Source organism: Sinocyclocheilus rhinocerous, unplaced genomic scaffold (genome assembly GCF_001515625.1).
Source record: "Sinocyclocheilus rhinocerous isolate Xijiao unplaced genomic scaffold, SAMN03320098_v1.1 scaffold2245, whole genome shotgun sequence".
Classification (NCBI taxonomy): Eukaryota; Metazoa; Chordata; class Actinopteri; order Cypriniformes; family Cyprinidae; genus Sinocyclocheilus; species Sinocyclocheilus rhinocerous.
In genome coordinates, this window is record NW_015637544.1 from 547,783 (window position 1) to 553,701 (window position 5,919).

Sequence of the window (5,919 nt, forward strand, 5' to 3'; positions counted from 1 at the left end):
AAGGAGGGGGCTTTGTAGAAAACGAAGCGTTTGAGAGAGGCGTGGCATAGAGGACCTACAATAATGTACAGTATTTGAAAAATAATGTGTTTTTTGAACATTAAAGCATGTCAACATATTCTGTTACACCAAATACACAAAATAATGATCTTTAAAAAAGTATCATATGACCCCTTTAAAACATTTGACATATTAAGAAATAATTAGTGTTTTTGTGAAGAGGTGTTTTAATTATACTTAAATTATAATAAATTACATTTAAATTATACACTACAAGTCAAAAGTTTTTGAACAGTAAGATTTTTTGTTTTTTTAAAGAATTCTCTTCTGCTCACCAAGCCTGCATTTATTTTAAGAATGTATTAGTAGTGTGTGAATATACAGTGGTGGCCAAAATTATTAGACCACTAGTATTTTCGCCAGCTAAAAGATGGTTTTAAGTCAGGTAAGTCAGGCAAACGTCTCCAAGATGCTTCCAGAGACCTACCCGCAAAGCTACCTGAAAAACTATGCGCAAGTGCACCTAGGGCAAAAGCTGCTTTAAACGCAAAGGTTGGTCACACCAAATGTTGATTTAATTTAGTTAATAGAAGTTAATTGATAAAGAAAATCTAATTATTTTTGACCAAAGGCTATAGAATACCCAAGACGTGTCACTCGTATAGTTTTGAATGGGGAAAAATGCAACGCTCAATATGGCCGCTTTATCAAAGGAAGCCCCGCCTTCTGAATGAAAGTGCCAATCATTAATTGGTAAAGTCAGTGCATCACTGCAGCTGCCGTTAGGAGTCCTGGTTGCTATAGAAACAGTTAGCGTTCTGAGACGTGCGCTTAGGACTGCACATGCGCACTGGCTCATCTAGCCTGAAAAATAAGCTTTTTTTAACACTCTTTGAGCAGAAGAAAAAACATTTATGAGACGCTTGTCAGATTTCATCGGTGATGTCAAATATGAAATTTAATCGTAAGCTTGGTCAACAGATTTGGAGAATGTGCTGTTTCCCCATTCAAAGAGATAGGAGCTGCACTTGCATGCCCGAGAGGCGTTTCAAAGATGGCCGCCGAGTGAAATGACTTGCCTTAAAGGCACAATATGTAATTTTCGCCGCTAGAGGGCGCGTATTCAAAATAAACAAAGAGGCAAAGGCGTAGCTTGATGACGCCGTGACTGAGTGTGGAATCATGGGAGTTGAATATCACTGGATTATTACAATTAATGGCAAAATGAATGTTTGGAAATGTAAACTGATATTTCCTACTGACACACTACAGTAAAAGATAGAAATAACTGACTTAAAACCATTTTTAGCTGGTGAAAATACTAGTGTTCTAATAATTTTGGCCACCACTGTATCAATTAGCATTAACCAAGATTAATAAATGCCATAAACGGAATTGATCATTTTATATTTAATTTATGCAATAACCAGTTTTAAAACTTGTAAAATGTTTTAAAAATGTACTAGCATATACAGAAATTAACATTACTCAAACTTAATAAATGCAGTAAAAATGTTGATTTTAACATTTAGTTCATTTTAACTAATGTTAACATATACAGCCTCACAGAGGTGCGACCATATCCTCAGTTGCAACCTTTTTTTTTTTTTTTAACTAGGGCAGAATAAACTTTGACTCATTGCATGTTGCTCAGTGCATGTTTGATGTTATCTCCTTAAATGTCAGACCAGCATTTGGAAACCTGTGTATGATAAGATGTAGCATGTATACAGCGAGACACACTTATAAGTTTCACTCTTATTACCTTACTGTTGTGTAAGATCTAACCTCCTCCTGAACAACAGTAAGGCAGTGACTGTTAGTCCTATGTGAAAAGCTACACCACCTACAATGCATTGCACAAATATGACACAGGACAAAGCATGTGCATACTGTGCTCAGTATGTTGACTTGCAGGGGTTTACTGTATACGTATGTTTTAAAAAATGACATTTTAACCCACTACAGGTGCACCAAAGCTATTCATAAGTCAGAAATCTACAAGTATCCATCAGAGAATCACTGAAAATGAAAACTTTTCAACAAACAACAACAAGAAACGAGGGAGGAGAAACCTGATGATGCAACATGATTAATTGTGGTTATTATTCAAGACAGAGAGCTCAGAGAACTGCTGTTCCCAGCTTTCATATGTGACCCTGGACCACAAAACCAGTCTTAAGTGTCAATTTTTCAAAATTGAGATTTATACATCATCTGCAGAGAACAAGCAGAGTGACGACTGTAAAGCTGTCATCCATCTCAGAAAACCATGTTTTTCAGTCTTAAGTGGCAGATTATTTCAATATGCCTTAAACAATGGAATAATTCTTTGCTCCAGTGAAGGAAAACGATACTTATCCTCTTTCCCCAATGATTCAAGGGTTTACAGTAGTTGTGACCCATAACCATATGTTAGAGCCACCCTTTACATGAGATTTTGGATGTTTAAGTTTTCACTATGCTTTAACAGAATGGGATGATTTGAGGAAAATTATCCAAAAACTACACTCATATTCTCAAATGTAAAATCACAGTAAGTCAAAATTAGCTTGTTTATTGATACTTGGCTGTAAAAGAAAATATTCGATTTGGTAAACTGTCCTTGAACAGGGGAAAAACTGGAAAAACAACTTCCCCTAACATTTTCCCTCATCATAGTGGTTTAACTCGCAAATGATGAGCATTCAGCTGGACCACATATAAATATTTCCCTTTTATAAAACACAGATGCAGTTGTGTATATGTAGGGGGAAGCATATATTCTGCAAACTCTGGAATAATTTGTCAGAAAAATCCTTGGTAAAATCTTTTATGAACTCCATCAAAACAATCTGACCCATATGCTTGCAGACAGTGCAAAAGGAGAGCCTAAGACTCTGAGAGGAAGTTGAGAATATGTCTCTGTGGTTAGCTGGAGTAATATCTATTTGGTATCATTATGATGCATGTTACAAAGCGGCGAACAGAAGCATCTGTTTGTCATTATGCAGGCTGGGTAATGAACTCCATGACAGGAGCCGTACTCATGCGAGGTCCAAACATGCAAACATTTGGGCTCTCCAACTCGCTCAGTTTGCACAACATGCAGTGTTGTAACACTTCATGCCAGCGTGAATCTGTAAATTTACTTGTCCATGAAAATGGAACTTATGAGTTAAACTAGCAGGAAGGATTGGAAATTAGGTTTGGGTTTGATTGTAATGAAGCCGTGATGTCACGGGAGGGTTATTGTTTTGGAGAAATTATGACTTGTTTTTAGTCTTTCGGTCGGGCTACACCGCAAGACGCAATACTTCATTCATTTTGGATGAGGGTCATCCTGATAGCTGATCGGTTTCCCCTCACTGAGACATGTTTTGTCTTCATTTCACTGGTCTGACGTATTAATATTGGTGTTGACTTGAAAATCTAATGGAGAAACCATCTCTAGTAGCTCCAAATCACATTTAGCACGGTGCTTTGAGAAGATCATATAGTGTACAGTCAACCGGTCATTACTGAAAAAAAACCTGACAGGGTTTTACTGAATAAAAAAACCTTGAATCAAGGCTACTTGCAAAACAAATAGACATGAAATATTGATTAAAAAAAAAAAGTTTTTTACTTTGAGAATAAAGAGAATACGGAGTATGAGACACATGGAACTAGGAAATCGATTCCCTTGTAATTGGTCAATTATACAGTTTAGTGGTAATTATATATAAACATTTGACCACAAAATGTTGTGACTGGCCAATCAGAATCCAATTCCAGAGAGCCTTGTGTATGATTTGATATTCTATCTAAGTTATTTGCACCGTAGGCTTGCCAGGGAATGATAATGAAATTTTATACCAGTTTAAACAGGCAAACATTATGAATGAAACTTGCAGTTGAATTAAACTCAACAGTTCCTATATTCATAAAATAGCCTTAAATAATGTATAGTAATGTATATATTGATATCAGTAAATTTTTTACTTCCCACAAAGCTCCTATTTGTGCAGATGTCTATTGAAATGAATGTGTTTTGCCTGTGAAATGTCACAGAACAAGGTGACCCCACCTTTATGCTACCTTTTGCTATATTATGATTTCAGCCCTAATTTTCCACTTGTCAGCAGTAAATACAGGTCACTAACAAAATCCTGAAATCATACATAAATATGATTGACCACTATGTGAATTCAACGCGGAGTGCTGTCTTCAAATTTCGGCAAAATGTTACAGGAAAAATGTACATTGTCAATAGCTTAGGAAAACCTGAAGTACGTCTCAGAAGTGTTCTGTTTCTGTTGATTAATGCGGCATATCTGTGAAAAACTTGAACCCATTGCAAAATTTGCGTGGGGACATCTTTCGCATCTTTTTCAATCGCGTGGATTCGTATTAAAATGACTGGATTTCGCCTGCGAAAATTTGCTGAACAACAGTAATTTCACACCATGAGGCTATAACTAAATAAATCTAAATTGAGGAAATTCAGAAATAGCGTTATTTTGTGTGAAATTGCACAGCAAAAAATTACCTCATTGCGCCACCTAGTGTCCCACCAGCAGTAATACTGTTATAACAAGTGTAAACACAGAATATCATACCGGTGTGAAAATATACTTTGGAATTTCTATATTGCATGATAGATGAGACTGACTGCATCAAATCAAAATATCTTGGATTAAAAATGAAGAGTGTCATTTTTGTGCTATTTGCGGAACCAAAAGGAATTGCAAAAATAATGATCATGAAACGTTTTAAACACTCCTTTTTAAAAAAGAAAAACAGATGGTAGAAACTTATAGGCACATGTACTTCAAATGTAGTGAAAGAAAGTTGTTAAAACATGTTCAGTAAGCAGCATGAAACATGTTTGAGTGCATCTGTAGGTATCGAAAATACAACTTTATAAACAGCTAATTAGGATTTTCGAACTTGACATGAAATAAAAAGGAAGTATAGCCAAAACACTTCAAAGCCTGCCAAGTTTCCTCAAGGATTTTACACACGCAGACCACAGCACAGCCCTTGAAATCCTAGAGCAAACGCTACAGGATGCTCGGAACGGTAAGGTCATGGGAATGTTCTTAATTCCACCTATCAAACCTCCACCCACATACACTAACGCTCACACACACTCACACTTGAACAGGACTGTGCTGAAGGAGGTATTCATTTAGCCATGTGTCTTTCAGCCCAGTCGTCATTCTTTCCACTGTGGGAGTGATTGGCTCTCTTAACTCTCAGGTTAACTGGATGCTCTTCTGCCTATAATTCAAAATGAGTGATAGACAGCTGTAATTCAGATGTTATGGAACTGTTTACAGACATGTTACACTGTCATTAAGCAGACGTCTAAATACCAGACAGCGCTTCATCACGACAGATGAATAATGTGAATGAATAATGAATGCTTTATGAATTAAAGTAAAACATCTGTGCGTGTCATGAATGTCCTTCTCCTCCCAGCAGCTTGTTTATTATGGAACGTCAGGGCAGGAATTAGTCTTTTTGACCACTGAGTGTGGACATAATTATATAATTTCCCATAGGAATGACTTGCTGTTTTACAAGACCGTATGCATATTAAAACAGGATTTCCATCACCTAATAAACATTGTTCAAAATATTGATTACACATATTGTTTCTTTATTGATAAACAACATTTACGAGTCAAATCTTCAGGCTTCCATGGAAATTGGTCAACATGTTTTATACAGCACTAGTTTTTGCCTGGTTCAGTGAAAGAACATTGAAACTGACAATGGTCTTTCCTGAAACAATTCTAACTATAATGGTGTCAGCAATTTAAAGGATTGGTTCAACTTTTTGGGAGTCTTAATTTGTGAAGTGGCTTGATGAACATACAGGTACATCTCAAAAAATTAGAATATCATGAAAACGGTCAATATTTTTTGTCACTCATTTCAGAAAGTGAAACC